This window comes from Mus caroli, chromosome 1, assembly GCF_900094665.2.
Source record: "Mus caroli chromosome 1, CAROLI_EIJ_v1.1, whole genome shotgun sequence".
In the NCBI taxonomy this organism is placed as follows: domain Eukaryota; kingdom Metazoa; phylum Chordata; class Mammalia; order Rodentia; family Muridae; genus Mus; species Mus caroli.
Window position 1 is genome coordinate 177,619,242 of NC_034570.1, and position 21,091 is coordinate 177,640,332.

Consider the following 21,091-nt stretch of genomic DNA (forward strand, 5'->3'; position numbering starts at 1 on the left):
TGTGTGTGTGTGTGTGTGTGTGTGTGTGTGTGTGTGTGAGAGAGAGAGAGAGAGATCATGCAAATATTTGAAAAGCAGGTAGTTTATATGAAATCAAAGACTCTACCCTATGTTGTAAAAAAAAGAAACCAGATATTATGTTCACCCCCACCAAACCCCTGTATCCTCTTTCTTTTAAATTTCTGACATGTGACAGAACTTCCTGTCATGTGACTGACTAGACCATATAAGAAGGGACCTTCTAGAGTGATAATAATGTCATCTACTCAGTTTTGATGGTTTTGAGAAGGTACACATTTGTAAAAGTTTATCAAATTTTACACCTGACTTGTGTATGTGCATGTATTTGTGCAGTATATGTGTATATATGTGTGCAGTATATGTGTGTATATGTGTGTATATGGGCACACATGAAAGTGGCAGCCAGAGGTTATTGTTGGTTGTTTTTCTCAGTTGCTCTCCATATTGATTTCTGAGACAGGGTCTCCCATTGAACCCAAAATTTACTGATTTGGGTAGGCTGTCCATCTCAAAAGCTCCAGGGGTCTGCCTGTCTCAGCCTCCTCCTCGGTGCTGGGGATACAGCCACTCCTAGCTCTTATGTGGGCATTGTAAATTTGACCTCTTGATGGCAAGATAGGCAGTTTGCTGACTAAGCCATCTTCCTGGCCCTAAATTTTGTACTTTAAAATCAGTGCATTCTATTATAAGTATTGGTTAATACATCCACTAATAACTGAGTGTTTTCATTTTCAAAGAACAGGCAGGAGTGGGCAAACATGGAAACAAAGATGCTGTTATATCTTAGTGTTCTGGGAGAGTAATGACAGAGATGAGATGTGGACAATGACACGAGACTTAGCCAAGCCCCAGTGTGTTTTGAAAGAGGAGACAACTGAATTGCACAAGAGGTGTTAAGGAGAGTGGATAATAGTTTCAAAGTTTATTTATTTATTTATTTAGTCTGGACCACCAGAAAATACAAAATATTAGAATATTGGAAAATGGGGGTAGATCTGGCTAAAGGATGTAAACTGGAGTCACTTTATAAATATTTGAGATTCATATTAAATATCCAAGTTAATATTCTAAGTAGGAAGATGGGCAAATGAGTTCAGAGAAGGCATCAGCTAAAGTTGGTCTTTTTGTGGGTGGTTAGAAATATGAATATTCTTTTACAGAGAATATCTGTGACCACGTAGTTGGGGATATTGAAACATAAAAGGGGAGTCTAAGGATTTAGCATTGCACTACTTAGGTCACACTGAGAGTGAGGAGCAGGGGACACAGAAGATACGATACCCAATTCAGCAAGGTTCACCAGAACCTCCTGCAGCCACCTTTGGTCGGAGTGACCCAGTGTTCCTAGAGCCTGTTGATGCTTGAGTGCTTCACCAGATTAAGATATATATATATATATATATATATATATATATATATATATATATAATTTCAAGACTTACAGAATTCTAAAGTTTCATTTATTTATTTATTTATTTATTAAGATTGTTCCTTGACTGAAAGCCTGTGGCAGGTCCAGGATAATTACTCCACTGGGACAGGCATTTTTCACAGCTGCTTTTATTGTTTAGTTTTATGAAGTCTTATGGAAGACTTGGCCATTTTCTGTTATTTGTGACCAAGTACTAGACATGGCACAGGCTAGCTCCTTCTGGTCCTTTGTCAATGAACAGCAAAGGAGAGACAGAGAAGAGCCTTCATGGCTTAACTCTACAGGAGTTTTGCCCACTAAGTTATGGTGTGGCAGTACAGCGAGAGGCTGCTAGTCCTCCTGCAAACACCCTGCAAGTACAAAATGAGCAGGAATCATGGATGAGCAGGAAAGCTTGAGGTTGAGCATTCAAGCATCTCACTGTGGGGAACATCTCACTTCCAAAACACACATGCAATGGCTTTATCTTCAGTGTGGCATTGTAGGGCCATCATTTCTGAAAGCATCTCGAGGGATTCAGATTTCAGTTCCGCCTAGCCCCAGGTGCTATCGACAGTGGGATAAGACGATTCTGAATTCCCACATGCTCACCTCTGACATATGACACCTTCCTCTGTTGCCTGCCAGCTAGCAAGCATCTTATTGAGGATGTATACGCAGGTGTCATAGCCATGTGTACACCATAACCTTGATAACCAAGGCATGCATCTTCTACCTTTAGAGCTGGATTGTGCTACCAGAATATGGCTCAGTGCAGAGATTTCTCAAGCCATGATATTTGACAAATGTTATATAAAATCTTTTTGTTAACATTTGCTTAGATACAGTCACGAGAAGCTTTTGGGTGTTTTCTGTTGAAAATAACATAATTCATCCTTCCCTTGTTTTTCTTGAAAGTGCTGAGCTTTGTCATATTAAATTAGACATCAAGAATTAGGAACAGCCTCTCTTTATCTCCCCCTCCCTCTTGCCCCCACTCTCTCCTCTCCTCTGTTTCTCTCCCCCTCCCTTCCTCTCCTCTCCTCTCTCTCTCTTCCCCTTCCCTTCTACTCCCCCCTCTCTCTTTCCCCCAATTCCCACTCCCCTGTCTGTTCTCCTCCCTCTCTTTCTTCTCTCTCCCCTCTCTTTCCTCTTCCCCCTCTCTCTTCCTCCTCCCTTCTCTCTCTTCTCTCTCCCCTCTTCCCCCCCCCCTTCATTCCCATTGCAACTCCCCTAGCCTTAGTCCTTGGGGCCAGTGAACTTGCCTGACATCAGCTTCCCAATAAACTTACATTTAATATAATTAACAACAACAACAACAGCAATAAAGAATTAGGAATAGAACTGAGGAACGGCTTGGTGGTTAAGAGCACTGGCTGCTCTTGCAAAGGACCTGTCTTCCATTCTCAGCACCCACTTGGAAGCTCCCAGAATCTGTAACTCCAATTACAGGGCATCTGACAAGCTCTTTTGGCCTCTGTGGGTATTGCATGTATGTGGTCCACATACATCCATGCAGACAAAATACTCATACATAAAATAAAAATGACTACATCAATTTTTAAAAGAACCCTGAATAATAATGATATTTCTAGGTTACACAGTGAATCTGACCAAACTTGGTTTTGCTGGATCTAGTTCAGGGATAGTTGAGTATCTTCACAGAACATTCTGGAAAGTGGCCATCAAAAGTGTGTGACTGCATCTGTAGTGGATGGAGCTGTGCTGTAGTTTCAAATGCATTTCATTATGCCAAGATATTATTTCAATAGAAAGAACCATGCAGCTTCGTATTTAAAATGCCAATGAAACTCACGTCTACTTTATATCAGAATTCTTAAAGATTTATATTTATTTATTATCTTATTTATTGTGGGTATGGGTATGGGTGTTCCTGCTACATCACAGGTATGGAAGGTAGAGCACAAACCTCGGAAGTCTTCTCACCCCGTGGGTTCTGGAAATGAAGCTCAGGTCCTCTGGCTTGCACTACAAGAGGCCTTATATGGTGAGGCATCTCACCAGACCTTGCCTCATAATTTTAAAGCATGGTGAAATGAGAAATTATGATGCAATATGTCTCATAAACTAAGGAACTGAGGTGACTATAAGCTGATATTCTGATATCCAGAGATAATGGTGAAATTAAAAGGACACCTGAAATTATGGATCTAGAAGATCTTGCTTTACTTCAAGGGGAAGCAGACGGAGTTGAGAGGGACAGTTGTGTCCAGGCACAGCAGTGAGGAAAGAAGAAAGGGAAGCAACGCCCAGTAGTGTGTGGTCATTGGCACAAGTAGAAATCCCGCTCTCAGCATTTCCTACTATGCTTTGGGAAAAGAAAAAAAAAAGCCAGCAAGGCATGGAAACCTTGCACTATTGCATTCCTGAGACCAGCCTTGGAAAACAGGGGGTGCGGGGGTCATGTAAATGGCAGCAGCTGCACTCATGCAGAGGCAACTGCTCAGCATATGTAAGTGCGGTTGGAAAATCATTGTCTTGCAGAGAATGCTCGAAATTGGTCCCTAATGGCCTTGGTTTTTGTCATATGGTCTTGATTATAAGGCTAAAATTGCATTGCCATGCCTTTAGTGTGAACGAGATGGATGGATAATTACTACGTGCTCTGAATACCGCACTGCAGAGGGGAGCCAGGACATCCTCTGGCCACGGTAGCTACGCTTTCCACTATCTGTCAGAAGAGCTTTGAGAGGCCAATTCGTCACCATCCTGGTGGGGAGAAATGGAATTGGGCCTTATTTAGTTGGGTGTCCAAACATCCCAACTATATGCATATGCAAACTGTGGACACACTTAAGTAGCCAATGGGAGTGCAATGAGAAAGTGTATAAAGTAGGAGACAGGGGTAGGGGGCAGGATTACTGGATATGAGAGGACCACAGGTGAAAGCCAGAACTCCAGAAAGTGTCTGGCTTTGGTCTTATCTATGGGCTTATATTGCTAATGAAGCAACGAGGGAGACCTTGAGGTTCACTTTGAGATGGTGCAGGAAGTTTAAAATTACCAACAGAGCTGTCAAATAAGAAGCATCTATGGAAGACCAGCATTTTCAGATATGCTGAGAAAAAAACAGGGTGCAGGGAGATGACTCAGTAGTTAGAAACACTTACCACCCTTGGAGAAGGCCCTGCATTGTTCTCTAGCATCCACTCGATGGTTCGCAGCTTCCTACAGCCTGTAATTCCAGTCCCAAGGGATCAGACACCCTCTCCTGGCCTCCACAGGTACCAGGCATCGATGTGGCACACATACATATATGTAGGCACTCATGCATGCACATAAAATAAAAGTAAGTAAATCATAAAAAGAGAGATAAAAAAGCAGATTTTTCTGTTTGTGAATATTCCCCTTAATGGGCTTTGCTCCTTGAATAGCCTGTAGGAGCCTCCTAAAGGTGACATAATGATGCTACCAAAGTGCCAGACACTGTTGTTGCTGAGGATAAATTTCATGACCAATCAGAGGGGAAAACAGAACCCACTTTTCTGAAGTCTAATCTGAGAATGGACATGGATTTGAGAGAGGGTCAGCATCCAAAATCAACCTATGAAAGCATTGTGATCGTGATATATAATTCGCCACCCAAAAAACCAGTGTGAGTAGTGGAAGCACAATGATTGATCAGGTTTGGCCAGTTACATAGCTGTTATGCTAGTCTTGCTTGGTTGTTTTGCTGCTGTGTTGTATGAGGGAGGGAGGGAGGGAGGGAGGGAGGGAGGGAGAGGAAGCCAAAGCATTAAATGGAGGATGAGGCCAGCAAGATGGCACAGATGCCTCAGAACCTCACAAACCCCAAGCCTGACAACTTGAGTTTGAGCTTGAGCTCCAGGGCTCATCTACATGGTAGGAGAGAACCAAACGTTGGCTGTCTCTGACCTCTACACATGTGGAATGATGTGTTCCACCACATTAATAAAAAATAGAATAATAAAATTAAAAATGAAAGAAGAACTAAGAATGAAGGTTTCTTTGTATGTTAAAGAAAGGGAATATAAAAGGAAGAGCACTATCTGAGCATATGTATACACATGTGTATGCATGACATATGTGTGTGTGCATATACATGTGCATATCTGTGTGTATGCACTGTACATGTGTATATATGCACGGATTTATATGCATGAATATACATGTATGCATGCATATGTCTGTATACATATGAGAATGTATATGTATGTATACATGTGTATATGCACATATATATGCCTGTATTCATATGCACATATATTCATGTGTATGCACACAGGATTTATGTGTCTACATGTATATATATGTGTGTATATATAAATTTGTATATACATCCACATGTATATTCATGTGTATGCATATATATGGCATGTGTATATTAATGCATGTATATATGAATACATGTATACATGTATGTATGCAAGCACTTATACAAGTATACTATTCTTTTTGTAAAATAAGTTTCACAAGGATCAAACAGTAGTAATAGTTGATCTGGCATTCTTAATACAAGCTTTTATTTTATCATATCTGCATAGCGATCCCGTTTGGCTGCACCCATTATTATGCTCCATAGTAGTTAAATCCGGGATTCTGGGGCAATAAGACATAAGGGTTGTACTATCTTGGTGCTGTTTTTAGCTTTCATTTCTATCGAAAGCTGCCAAATTAGTAGCATTTTGTGATTCCCGATTTAGCTCTTAATAAGAAGCAGAGCTAAAAGCAGCCGACCAAGCAGCTGAAGTCTCATCACGAGCCAGAAAGATCAATAAGCTAAAAGAAAAGTATGAAAAGTTTTTGAGTGACAGCTTAAAAATGGAAATTTTAAATATATACCACTGCCTTCTGCTCCATTGTGTAAGGCATAAAGCCCATCTTGGCAGTGCGTTTCAAGCAGTCCGGAGGCTGGTTTATTCGTCTTTATGTACCATGCTGTAAGCTATGCTCAGAGCCTTATATCTGCAGGCAGGTAATATCAGGAGTAGTGTTACCTGAGCCTAGCATTGCTAGTATTGGGCTATCAATAGGAATGTCACTATTGACATTTGCTGCATTGTCTAAGTCCCTGCATAACTTGTGTGCACTACATTTGAGTTTCAGAGTTGGAAGTTCTCTGTGTGCACAAACCCAGGCACAGTGTCTGGTCAAGAGGTACAGTTAGAGAAACTCATGTCTTAGCTTTAAACATTCTCATTTCCTGTGATGGCTAACTTTAAACTTGATTCTATGGTCAGCATTCCGTGAAAGTCTATTTCTGATCATTCATTATATGAAGGTTCCATATTTTAAAAACACATATATCAGAAGTGGAGAGATGGCTCAACAATGAAAAGCACAGGCTATTCTTCCAGAGGACCTGGGTTCAATTTTCAGCATCCACACAGAGGCTCACAGCAAGGTGTAACTCCAGTTCCAAGGGATCTGATGCCCTCTTCTGGCTTCTATGAATATTGCATGCGTGTGATGTACAGACATATGTACAAGCCAAACTTCCATACATATAAAATAAAAAATAAATCTCTAAGGAATTCATATGTGAGAGTAATAGACTCTATACCTTAAAACATATATAATAGAAACACAAATCCAAAATAGATAATGCAATACCTTTTTCTACTTCCTGTAGTCGGAAACTCTTAATGTCTTGCTGATTTTATCCTTAAGCAGATATTTATTTTGTAGGCTTTGGTTGCACTTTTCTTGGATATATTCCCATCTAATTTAGGTAACATGATGAATGTCTTCAATAAGTGTAAAATAGCCTGTTTCTCTAATAATAATCATTGCCTGGAATAGCGGGAAATGGTTTCTCAGTAGAAGCTGAGCATATGTTCCATATTCTGTGTTCAAACCCCGGCCTCACGGCTTCACGTTGGAGGAAGCTCGCTCTTCTTCACTGGTTCATGGAGCCCTTTTATTTGTGGATTGATTCCATCATGGGCGATGGTGTTACCATACACAAGTAAACCTAATTTCTTTCGTTGAAAATCAAGACAGTATTTCAAGACTGTTTGCATTTCACCAGATACACTCTCCTTTATTAAAGGCAATAAACAATGAGAAGGCTCTTTCGACAACTTTACTTCAGAAATCAGAGCACACAGATATATAAATCATGAGTCTGGTAATTTACTTAGGTGTTCCTAACGTGATGCAGTATAGATGTTTTTAGTTAAGTTCCTAGATCATTAAAATTGGAAGTGAATGGTCATTTCTTCATTTCTTCATTTATTTATTATTAATTGTGGACCAGCCTCATGGAAGCGTGCTATCTTATGGGTGACTCTATTTGTCCCTTGATCGTCATGGAGATTGAAAGCCCTATAGATAACCCAAATCCCAAGATCCTCAAATGCTTTATATAAATGGCACACTATTGTCTTTAGATATCTACATGTTAAATATTAGATGAACATTGCAGGAATAGTCGTACTGAACTTGTTAGGGAAAATGACAAGAAGTCTGGGCATGTCAGAATTTTTTTTTTTTTTTTGAGATCTTTTGGTGTGGGATGGGTGGGATCCATCGTTGTAAAACACAAAGAGGAACAGGGCTGATAGTCATGAGAAACATGCAATATCTTTATCCTAAAGACATTGTCGCTCTGCATCAAATTTGTGGAAATAACCCAACAATTATAAAAAAAAAAGTTAACTTATTGTGGAATGAACAAAAGAAAAATGAAAGACATCTTGTGGTGACCAAGTGTATGTCCATGGTCTGTGTCTTCTTTCCATTGCGTGTGATACAGAGTTCGTTGGCATGGTGGCGTATCCATGGAACTTCTTTGCATATTGCACTCAAATATCTTTAATCTTGGGAATTTGTTGGCTGGTGATGAGAGAGAAATAAATCCGGGTGACATGAAAGGATAAGACCGTGTCATAGGTTTTTTTGTTTGTTTATTTGTTTTGTCTTTATTTGTTTATTTGTTTTTTTGTCAAATATAAATCAAGACACACTCAGGAGGAAGAAATTTCAACAAGGACTTGTCTCCATCAGACTGGTCTTTGGGATTGGCTTCATTGCTAACTGATGGAGGAGGGCCCAGCGTTCTGTGAACAGTGTCATCCCAGAGCATACAAGCCTGGGCTGGATGTGAAAAGTAGCTGGACCACCCAACAAGAGAACACCCTCGTGAGCATAGTCCTCTGTGGTCTCTGCATCCGTTCCTGCCTTGAGTTCCTGCCTCTGCTTCTCTCCATAAGCACTATGACCTGTAGATTGAGAGAATCCCTTTCCTCCTCCTTTGCTTTGATCGGGGTCTTTATCATAGCAACAGAACCTACCCAGGACAGACAGCTTATGCTCCACAGACACCAGGCACTTCCACTATTCTGAGCCTTATGATATTGTTGAAAATGAAGCTGTGTAGAGGTGACGGGCATTGTGGTTTCAACTGAAAGATGCTGTTTCACTAGAATGGTTAGGGGATAAGCAAACATGATTTCTTACCTAGAAAACAAGAAATCCACAAACTACAAAGAAATTTCGAAGCTCTGTCCCTCGCCAACACCCTTTCAGTTCCTCTCTGGTTTCTGCTGTGTGTTCTCAGATTTCACAGTAGGCAACCCAAGGTTCTCACACATTTGCTGGCAGTGTCGCACGGCTGTGCCAGGAATCATAGATGGGAGCCTCAGCAATGTCTTCTTTCTTCTTTCTTTTCTTTCATCTCCTCGTAGAAGGAGAGAGTTGAGGTGAGTGAAGCTGCTCACATCAGCTCAGTGCAGGAAGTGGTGAGCACACAGCTAGGGATGCCCTTGGGAAGACAGGATGTGTTCTTTTCCAGTGGTCCACAGATGGCATGGGGGATGATGGTGAAGCTGAGCCCACGATGGACAGACACCTAGTCTGCCCCAAAGCATGACAGAGTTTCCTAAGGAATTGGGAGTACACTGTTTTGTCCACACATACTTCCCTGTAAAAGTTGGTGACACAGTGGCAGAGGAGAGGCAGGGAGCCAGGGACCTGTGAAATCTAGGACGGTTTTTCTTTTCATTATTCTTTATTGCCTCTTTTCTGTGCTAAAATACTCAGCTTTGGTCTGAAAGGAAGCTAAAATCCTTATGCCAAGAGCTTGTAAACTAACGCCCACTTGAACCATCTGGTTTTCTAGCACATACAAGTGATTAAGCCTCAGAACTATGATTGTTAAAATTAAAAACACAACAATCCCAAACACCTCCAAATAGATGCCTTATGTGAGTTTATAAGGGGGAAACATATGATGTTTTATATAGTAAATAATGTTGAAAGGTTGAGACAAGCTCCTTCATTTCCTTCCCTCCCTCCCTCTTTCCCTTCCTCCCTCCTTCTCTCCCTTTCTCCTTCCTTCCTCCCTTCCTCCCTCCCTCCCTCTTTCCCTCCCTCCCTCCTCTCTCTCTTCCTCCCTCTTCTTCCTCCCCCTACTTTCCTCCTTCCCTTGTTTCACCCCTCCTCTTGCCTTCTTTTCCTTCCCTCTCTCTCTCCTCCCTCCTTTCTTCTCGCTCTTTCTCCCCACCTCCTTCCATTATAAGTGTTATGGAACGATATGATTTATGCACCTAAAATATGCTGTAGCGCCTACATTTTCAACAACCTGGAATGAGCCCTCGTCTCTACATTCGGTATTATTTTTGCCCTCGATAAAGAAACACGTATGCTCAAATGTATGTGTGTGCCTGCTCATATGCTCGGGTGTCTTAGTTCCTCCCAGAATATATTAAAAGACCAAGGGCTATTTGCAAATTATGAATTCATACTTTTTGTCCGTAATGACTGAGGAAAGTCAGGTCAGGGGGAAATTAAATATGTTAAGAGCTCTCATTTTAATTGTATAATATCGATGCTGTCTTTATAGTTAATTTCCTTGACAAGTTGTAGAGCACATGGTTTGGATCCCTCATCCATTTCTTACGTGGAAATGGTTCTAAATTGGGACATCTCACTTTGGTGACGTAGCTGGAGGAGAAAATGAGGAAGCACCCTGGGCAGCAGGGCTGTGGAGGTAACACAGTGTCCTAGTTGGACATTGTTGGAGTGGGCACCACACATAGAAAATCTGGGAGGAAATACAGTCTGTATGTGAGGAAGAAATCAGACCTGCTATCTCTAACTCCCCAATGGTAGCTAGTACTCATCCCTAGATATGTTGTATCTATTGAGGACAGAAAACCATTGGAAGAGTGTTTAGTCATGGAGCTGGGAATTCAGGCATCAAAAGATGTCCGTGTGGTAATCTGTACCCCCACAAGATGGACAGCCTGACGCGCTCCTGCCATTCCTTATGACCCATACTGTGTGCTTACATAGTGCTTACAGTCCAGATGGCCCATGAGGCCCCTTGGTGCACTGGACTCCAGTCTCTTTGCTTTTGCTGAGCATAGATAGTTTCCATGAGACAACCCCCTCATGCATGCTTAACGTGTGCTCAGCCACTGGGCCCTGGGGTGCCAAATGTGTTTTACCATATCTTTCAAATTCAATGCAAGTCTCAGTTGACTAATTGAACAGTAGTGTAGTCATGCTCTCCACTGTCAAAGTCTAGAGGCTTTTGTAGGACATCCGTTACTGCCTTGTGCTCTATGGAGAGAGTCCTGATGATAACCTGGAGATTCTGTTCTGTGCATTTGAAACACAAAGAGCCCTAAGGGTGATGCAAACCAGTGCCTTACTGGTTCATATTAGGCTATGTGTTATATCTGTGGAGTGTATTAAAACTAGGAACAACAGACTCAGGCAGCGAGCTCTCTTGGAGAGTGACCTCAGCTAGTTAAGTAAATGGTAATGAATGGTCCCAGGGTGATGGTAAAGAGTATCCTGGGACTAGCTTTCCTTAGGTCAGTTTACTTTTTCTTAACTGCTCCCCACCCGACCCCCAAATATCAGAGTTAGGGCATGGTAAACTGGTTCTGGATCAAACCTTCAGTCAGAGTCATAGCAACCGAGTATAAAGCCCACTCATTGAATTGCATCCACTGGCTGAAATGGAGCAGCCACTGAAGCCTCAGAACACAACACTGGCTGCTTTCTTTTTTCTTTTTTCTTTTTTTCTTCCTTTAGGTCTGGAGTCTAAAGTCATTTTTTAAACGTGAGCGATGCAATTTCTTGTATCTTTCATTTAAAATGCTACTTGGTAAACAGCAGTGCAGATTAGTGTATTTGTAATTTAAATGAAGACCATACATCAAGCCAGAGTCTGCAAAGAAAGGAGAAGTTTAGGGAATGATTCATATGACCTCTCTGTGTGATCTCCTGCTGAAAATACAAACAGGCGAGGAAAAGTCTAGAAGAAAAGGTCTGTGGGTTTGGGGAGACAGAAGCTGAACTCTTTCTAGAAGTCACTCCCGATAGCTAAATCTTTGTTTTCTTTAAGCACGCTAATAAATTCTTCCTAATTCATTTTTTATTTTCTCTCAGGGGTCTGCTGGCTGATTTGCTTCAACAAAGGAAGCATCATGTTACACCTTTTAAATAATTGATGGATCTCAATCTGAGCCAGCTTGAAGGAAATTCTGAAAATAGGAACCAATTGAGCAGCTGCCTCCTTCCTCCCCACAATCCCTCCCTAGCACTCTCTGCTCTTAATGCTTGTTAAAAAAAAATGCATTCCCCACCCCTTTTTACCTCCTTGATGGACAGATGATGCCATCTACCACAGTACCTGGTACTCAGTGGCTCTCAATTTTCTTTCACATCATTCTGCTTTCTTAGAGATTACAGGGAGCTGTTTGTTGTAAATGGATGTAATTTTTTAAAACCTCTTAATTAATCAGCAGAAATAATTAGCGAAAACTGCTATGTCATCTTCTGTACCAGAGATGGTTTGTTGGATACACGCACACACACACACACACACACACATTAAAAGTGAGTTTAAAAATTGTCCCTAAGAATCTGCAGAACGGTTTCTCACAAGCATCACATTACCCTGAAAGTGGGGTCAGTGTAGCCTTGCCCATCTCCAGCTGTTCTGGAAGATTCCAAGGAAATGAAGTGATCTGTGTTTTCCCCCAAGATGGGGAAGAGACTTCCATCTTATCTCCCTTGTGGTTATTCAAGGTCTGGAAAAGCTACGGGGGCTTTTAGGCCACCATGGTTGGTAGAACATTAGACTAGTCCACAGTGGTCTTGAGTTAATCTTTCTCAGTCTCTCTGACTCTGTCTCTCTGTCTTTGTCTTTCTCTTACACACACACACACACACACACACACACACACACACACACACACACAGTGGCCTTCTACTTCCTAGGACATGAGAAGGCAGAGAACGTGCTCCATTTCACGTAGACTGCTCAAAACGTCTTATTCTGTTGTGAATGGAAGATAGAATTTCCATCCTATTGCTTCCCATGGCTTCTTTAGTCATTCAGTTGTTTGTTTGTTTTGTTTTGTTTTTGTTTTTGTTTTTTTCTCTTGATGTTTTGCCGTCTTCCTCTCAAACTTCTACAACTCAGAGATAAAGTGGAAGAGGAATGTTTGACTGTCAGAGCCAAGATTTTTGGCTCAGTTATTGAAGAAATCACATACTTTGAAAATCCTCTGTCTTCATTTACAAGAGACCTTTCACTATTAGAAACTGCACCAAAGGTCCTTATCTGCTTTGTTGAATTGTGGAGGGAGCCGATACCAGGAAGGCTGAATCTGGAATACTAAGTTGGAACTCACTTACACTTAGGGGAATTTGCTATTTCTTCTTTCATGGGTAAAGATGTATCTTATTACCCACCCTAAAAACAGCTTAGTTACTGACCATGTAGATTATCACATTCATTTTCCATTGTTAGAGATAGTTTCCTGGTGGGGTGGGGGGAATGAAGTCCTTTTTGCTGTATATCCCCAACTAACAGTGGCTCCTGTAGCCATCCTGCATTTGCCAGTATTAACCCTTCTAATGGTGGTCTTGGAACTGCCACTCCCCCCCCCCCCAATCCCTACCCCAGTCAAATCCTCAATTAACCAAATTGTTCAGACCCACATGAACAATACCTGACAAGAAGTTCGGGAAGCTGAGACCCTGCAGCCGGGCCCCTGCTGTCTTACTCTGTACCCAGTTTCTGTGCAGAGGGAACAGGGGAACAACGGGAGCTTCCCCTTTCAGAGCATCTTTGATTGTGCTATTGTGCTGTTCATTTGCTGGTCTTGATGGTCCATGAACTGATAGCTCAGACCTGAGTGGAAGTAGGTTCCAAGGCTACTTAGCATAGTGAGATGGATTTAATGTGGAGGTTTCCCCAAGGATAAGTACAGGATAAGTACGTTGTCTTTGCCTGTGTTGTTAATGATGTCAGGACTATGATATACTCAGTGCTTTCTCTTTTTTTTCCTTGAATATCCATTCTTATCACAGATTAGGAATTTAGCATCAACTTTTGCTCACTAGAGGTGAAGTAATACTCTGTCAAAGGAAGTACCTAGAAAATGCAGAGGCTCCTGCAAAGGGTGGTATAAGGTAAAGGAAGAGATGGTATAAGAAATTCCATTGCTCTGGGGTCAGTGGCTTTGTGGCAGTTTATATCTCTATATGATATAAAAATATTCTGTGGAATGGGGGCAGCAACCATGATGCTTGCTTGATCCCTAACCCTCACATGTCACAGCCAGAGTGGAGTGCTGCTATTCATACTTGGACGGATGTGAAAGTTGTCCCCTGTACAATGTGCATCCAAGCCACCACAGCTGGTTCCTAGAGTTACTTCTTTGTTGTCAGCTTGTACCTCCAATCTCAATAGTTAGCTAGGTACACGAAATTCCCAGTTTATAAAGCTGGTGTGTTCCAGTCTATGTGTTCTTATTGTTTGAGATTCCGGAAACCAACTGAGATACATGGTCATGAGCTTTTTAGGTTATCCACAGAATGGGCAGTAGTGAGTGTTCTAGGTTACCCACAGAATTAGTGATCATGTGAGTGTTCTAGGTTACCCACAAGATGGGTAGTAGTGAGTGTTCTAGGTTATCCACAGAATGAGTGGTAGTGAGTGTTCTAGGTTACCCACAGAATGAGTGGCCATGTGAGTGTTCTAGGTTACCCACAAGGTGAGTAGTAGTGAGTGTTCTAGGTTACTCGCAGAATGAGTGGTCATGAGCATTCTAGGTTAGCCACAGAAATCTTCTCCCTCACTGATTTTCTCACTAATTTTCTCTCATAGTTTTTGAGGCATGGGAGCATTTAGCTCAGGCTGGCCTTGAATTTGCTGTATAGCTGACTATGACCTTGAAAGTTGGAGCCTCTTGCATCCACCTTCTGAGTACTGGGATTGCAGCCTTGTGCCACCATGCCCAGATTATGTGGTAATGAGAATGGAAACCCATCTCTCTATGTGTGTTAGGCAAATACTTTACTCATCGAGCTACACCCCTAGTCTCTGGAACTGAAATTCCAAAACTTGTTTTTACTATCCTTCAATATATCATTCGCATTTTTATTAAGAAATTGTTCATCTTAGTTCATTATCACCCCTCAATCCAGGATTTACTTGGGGGAATTAAAGTTCATTTTATTAAGTGGCTATCATAGAAGGTATAGGAGTTAATACCACACCTTTCTGTCTGTCATCTTTTCTCACTGAGAGACCTCGTGTACATGGAATCCAAGAACTGGTTCCCAAGGTCATCCTTATAATTGTTTTGAATTTTTGCCAATCTTAGATACGGGGCTTGACAAATAATTCGCTTTGTTTTGTTTAACACCTTTTAATTTATATCAACAGAATGATGTTTTCATATATATATATATATATATATATATATATATATACACATATACATATATGGATGTTCTTGGATCATATCCAACTTCCTATTATCCAATTTTATCCTCCATACTCTTTCCTTTCTCCCCATAAATAATCCCTGTTCTACACAAATAATGTGTTTTATTTAAAAATTAAAATATTGTTTCTATTATTATCATTATCATGATATTATTATTGTATGTTTGTGTGTGTATGTGTGTGTGTGTGTGTGAGAGAGAGAGAGAGAGAGGGGAGGGAGGGGAGTTGGAAGGGAGGGAGGGAGGAAGAGAATGTTTGTGTGTGGGCATGAGGCAGCTTTGTCTAGTCCCTTCGTTCCTTCCACTTTCATGTGCATTCTGGTCCCCAGGCTTGCCTGACAAGAGTCTGTACCCATGAGCCATTTTACTGTCCCAAGTAACACATGTCCAATGTTGCCTTGTTGGTCACAGCCATGGTCAACGAGTTCAGACAGCAACGTAACCGCTCAGCTCAGCACCTGTCCCATGTTCCCTCAGTTTCCCTCAGTTTTCTTTCAAAGCAGAAATCCAAACAAGCTTCCCCAGGCTTCCAACTCTGCCGTGCCATTTGGGTGGGATCTTTCCTAATGTTTCTTTATACTCACACAAATTACAGCTTTTCAACAGGCCTCCTGTGCTCACAATCTTGGAAAATAAACAGGGTTGGATCTTCACAGCCGTGTTTTCATGCATCCTGTCTCATTCATGAGTGTACTGCAAACACTCTAGTTTTCCCTGCCAAGCAGCCTCCTTTATTGACTCCATTCCCTGTCAAATTCCAACCCACAGTAGACCCCCCTTCCTCTTCTCTTGTCCTACTCGATCTTTGGCTCTCATTCTACCCCCAAATTTCTCTCAAAATCACACCACTGTTTTCCAATGCTCCAGTAGTTTCTCAAAGCAAATAAAGTGTACTTCCAACTGGGTGTTTTACAGCCTTGGTGTACTAGGAGACTGCAATCCCAAGCTTCATCTTGATCATTTGTCATGCACTGCACTTTTAACCCAATCATTGCCAAGGATGCCTGAAGAAGCAGGGCTGTGCAGGGTCGGGTGGTGGAGGACCGTGTGCCTAAAGGGGTCCCAGTGAACAGACTTGAGCAGTTTTCTGAAGGCAATGCAGTCATCTTGAAATGTTCCCTCCTATAGTTAGCACAGTCATGTCCCAAGGAGTGTCATGGAAAACAGTCCAGTGCCATCTGGCTACTTAATTGTTCGATATATTGTATTAGGCCAGACACCCAACCAGTCACCTGTTGGTTATGAACTTTTCATTGTCCCTTCCATGAGGTATAAGTCTACATTACTGTTGCTCAGAACAGCTCTTGTATGTAACAGTAATGATTTAAAAAGTGTCAAATCCTGTGTAACAGTCTCTTTTATATTTCAAAATTGGAGAATACAAGCAATTTAGAGGGATTTGACCTGCCAGCTTCCTTTGACTGACATACTTGGAGAAACAGCTTTTGTTCACGTTTGGTTAATACCAACTGAGAAGTTCCTTTGAAAACTTGCACCTTTCTGTCCATTCCCAAATAAGAAACAAAATGTGGGGAAATGCATGCAATTTTCAGGCTGATGTCTAGTGACTCCATTGGTCTTGAGAGAATATCTTTGTTTTGTTTTGCTGTTTTGTTTTCCACAGTCTACATGTGGGCGTGGTAGTGGGAAATGCTTCGAAACTTTGCTGGTACATTGACATACATACATAAGAGAGGAATAGAAGATTGATAAGTCCAAGGAACCTGAAAAGAAAGAAAAGTAAAATAAGATGGAGGACTAGTCTTTTGTTGGAGTGTTAACACAGTCCTGATGGTATATGTAGGAAAATCAAAGCTAAAAGCTCAGCATACCTATTATAGTTATTAATGTGTGCTTAACTCTATTGCCTGGGGAATTTTATTAAATGCAGTGGCCAAGAAAATGACCTCACCTTTTCCTTTTTTTCCTTCCTCTTTTGGGTTGGACCCTTGCTTCTATCACATTAGAGCTACTTGCTGGTTCATCAATGAAGCAACCTGAAGTGATGAAGATGTAAGGAACACATCCTACGCTAGCACTGTTGCAGTTGGAAAGGTAAGGTCCTCCCCATGAGCCTGGCAGATGTCCATGTTCTCTTAAGAGCTGTGTGATGCCATGCCCCAAGCTACACACCGAGGGTAAGGCAGCACACTGACATCTTCTTCTGTTGCGTTGTGTTGTGTTGTGTTGAGAGTTTCGTTTATAACCAATACTACGGTCAACAGAAAGGTCTGGGGTTTTGCTCATTTTGTCTTTTAAATTGTAAAAGATTTATTTATTTAAATTGTAAAAGCAGCATTTATTTATTTATTTTAAGAAGGTTCGGTTTCACTATATAGCCTTGTCTCACTGTGTAGTCTTGGCTGGCTTGGAACTCCTTATGTAGAGCAGGCTGGCCTCAAACTCACAGAGATCTGTCCTGCCTGTCACCCAAGTTCAAAGACCACAGGAATGCATCACCATGGTCCCTTTCTCCAAAGCAGCGTTTTGTGGCATGTGTTGATGGGTAGATGTCACTGCATGGAGGTGGCAGGGACCAGGAGGCTCTTTGGCGAGGTTGTACGCTCATTGTACTGATGAGTTGTGCTGACCTGTAAAATGTGGTTGGCAAGGTCAGTCTGTTTCTGAATGCTGTATTTTGGTAGAGTACAAAGTCTTACCTCTCTGCGCATCTGGTTCTGTGTTTATGGTAGGCAAAGCTCTCTGACTCTAAACTTACTTATGGACTCATTATCTATTGAATGCTCTGTTACTTCCATACATAAATGTTGAGCTTATGTCACTTTGTTTTTCGAAGGAAAACCATAGATGTCGCAGGTCCCATCCATTACTCTGCTGGTGTTCTGGGCACAGTGCCTTCACTTGGTCCTGTGAACCACACAGTGATGATTGTCACTGGAGGCTCACAGGGTTGGCTTGGGGACCTGTTTCTGTCAGAGCTTTCCCGCATAGGTAGACCTGAGGCAGGGTGAGCACCTACTGCCCCTTCCAGGTAGAAGCAGCAGTGAGTTCCTGCTGCTGAGTTCCTGCTGCGCACATGCAGTAAGGCCTAATGGAGGAGTCCTGCAGAAAGGAGTGCCCACTCTGTCCCTGTTCTCTGAGGTGTTTGCTCCTGTGTCTGCTGAACATGGCAGACTTCAGAAGAGAATCAACAGGTTTTGGCTTCAGTGTGAAAATGGCTCTTTCAAACTGAAATGCCTTTCATGAAGGACCTGAGTTTGTTTCATTCACAAACTAGCAATGTTTCAGGGATGGGAAAATAGGTTTCAGTTCTCAGAAGCAGAGCTGAATGAAGGGAGCTCTAGCTTTGTTATTTCAGGTCAAGTTCCTAACAGGGAGTTCTGACCCCGGGCCCTTCTGTCCCTGAGTCTAAGGTATGATATGTTGCTTGTTGTACTATCCTTTTTATTTCAAAAACATTTTTTTGTACTGAAATCTACTTGTCTGAAGTGATAGGTATTGCTTCTGAAAGCTCAAGTGTGCTTCAAATTCATGCTTGCTGCGGTCCTACAAAAAGAACCAATTATTTGGAAATTAAAAGTAGGCTGGCTTTTACAAAGTATTTACCACAAAATTGATCTAAATAGGTGTTCTCTTGGAGATTTTCAAATCTGACGATTTGAGAAAACATCAGTGGTTCCTCAGTAGAGTTGGGACAAGACATCTATCTAACGTGAGGCGTGTAAGAGGGTGGAGATCATGGAAAGAGGTCTTCTGTCAACTGCAGAGACATAAATGATGTGTGTATGTATGTGGGCATGTGTGTGGGCATGTGTGGGCATGTGTGTGTGCATGTGTATATGTGTGCATGTGTGTATGTATGTGTGTGTATGTGTACTAATGGAGTCACCATACTTGGAGTCTGTGTAGACACCAGAGGTAACTGCCGGCAATCTTCTTCAGTCTTCTTCTACCATAATTTAAAGATAGGGGACCCTCTTGCCTCCATGTCCCCATGACTAAGGTTCCATGCAGCTGACATTTTACATTCATGCCGGTGACTTAAACTCAAGTCTTTACCCTTGGGTAGCTAGCATTTCCCTACACTGAACCATCTTCCACGTTCAGGATTTAAATTTAGAAAATCATTTACTTTTGCAAAGTTTTCCAAAGAAAGACACCTTTATTGTTGCCAGAGTACATCAGAGAAAAAGAAGAAAGAAAGAAAGAAATCAGGCCAGCTCGAGTTTGGAAAAGATAAATAAATCTATTTGTTTGGCAGGTTGCATTCTGCATTATGCATGTACGTAAAAGTGAGGTTTACTTTGATCCTGTCTATTAAAAGTTTATTTTTAAACTCAGACTGGGCAGGGATCCAGCAATGCTCTTTGTCCTGCAACACATCCTGGGCTTTGGGTCCCCAGCCTGGCAGAACTGTGGGGAAGCAGGAGGAAGAAGAGAACGGTGTGGATTGTTGATGGGTGCTCAGGGGTTTTCCCTCCCTTCCTCCCATCCAGTTTTGAAATTCAAATTGAATGCAATTTTCAGCTCATTTGAGCCAGAATATAGTGTTGCTGAGCTTCAGTGGCTCCTAAATTCAAAACTCATGGGAGGAAACAGATATCATCTGTCACTGGGGTGGGAGAGAGGAGACTACACATTTTATTCAGAGGAGGCAGACCCCTAGTCACTAATTCCGACCTTCCGAGGACTAATCATTCATTCACCAAGCAACTGATCAAGTAATCAATGAGACCTTCAAGCCACCCAGCTCCTGAAGTCTGGGAGTGGCTGCTCTCCTCTCCTGAGCTCTTAAGAATAATTGCTGGTCTATTTTTGTATCATTGGTATTTTAATACCTTTCGTGGCGAGCTGAGACAGAATATCTTGGCAGTCTTTTTTTTTTTTTTTTTCCTGCCCTTCCTGGCTGTTTTTATTGTTTCCATCTTTAGTGACTTCGTCAATGTTGTTTACTTATGACTGAGAATTAGCAGAAGGATTGAGGCTGGCTCTGCAGGGACAAAATTTGAGCTATGTTTTACCAAATAGACTGTTGGGGAAAAAATATGCGTCTTTCTCAGGGCAAGCTTAAGTGGCAATTAAAATGGGAAGACCCACTCAGAGGGTACTGGAGCCTGAGAGTGTGGCTTATCTGCAGCGTGGATGTTTCAGGAACCCTTGAGAATGGCTCTCTGTGAATTTCTGACACACTGGATATGTGCCCTGGGAATACAAATGGATTTCAGCAATGATGATTTGACGTCCTTCCTCTGATTTCAGCAATGATGTGGAATGGCAGTCCTGATCCTGATGTGTGTGTTACAAGCTTTGCCCCTAGTGCTTAGCTTTGCACATTTAGTGTGAGCCAAAATTTCCAGGGAACCATGGAAGCCATTAATTAGTTCTTCTTAGGCAAAATTTCCCCCAACACTCCATGAAAAATTTTATGATAAATTAGTTCTCAGTATATAGCCATGGCACTTAGAAATGCAAAATGTATGCAGTAAGAATATAAATATGTATGGCAGCATACATATTTATATACATATCGTGTGTGTGTGTGTGTGTGTGTGTGTGTTTATGCACTTTCAAGGCCTCTAAGTATGTGCCAGCAAGGACCTCCAAATACTTACTTTCACATTAATGAAGTGATCAACCTCTTTATTGGCAATGCCCCTGGGCATTAGAGCCCTGGGAGCAGGCCGTTGCAACATCTCCTAAGAAATTGTGCCCTGGCACATCAACCCTATTTTTCCCCTGGTGATATGTCAGTTCAGTTGTTGACAGAAGTTGCAGGAATCCAAGGGAATCTTGGGAAATGTGATGGATACTGAAAATCTGTGTTTGGGCTTAGCAACCAATCTTGGGATTTCCCACTGGATGAGAGCATCTCGTGCAGCACTGATAGCCCTTGGGCTCCTGGGCAAGAGCATCTCTCCAGAAAGACAAGGCCATGGACAGAGGCTAGGGGCTTTCAGC

The 21,091-nt window shown here is 41.8% G+C and overlaps 1 protein-coding gene across 8 annotated transcripts in view; it reads left to right on the forward strand.

The window, feature by feature from the left end:
• The window catches only part of Esrrg (estrogen related receptor gamma), a 606,111-nt gene that overhangs the window by 168,641 nt on the left and 416,379 nt on the right, over positions 1–21,091 (forward strand). For all 8 annotated transcript variants that reach the window (XM_021166361.2, XM_029477729.1, XM_029477722.1 and 5 more), the window contains one exon: positions 17,140–17,227. The gene's annotated coding sequence lies outside the window, so the exon portion shown is untranslated. The remainder of the gene's footprint in view (positions 1–17,139; positions 17,228–21,091) is intronic.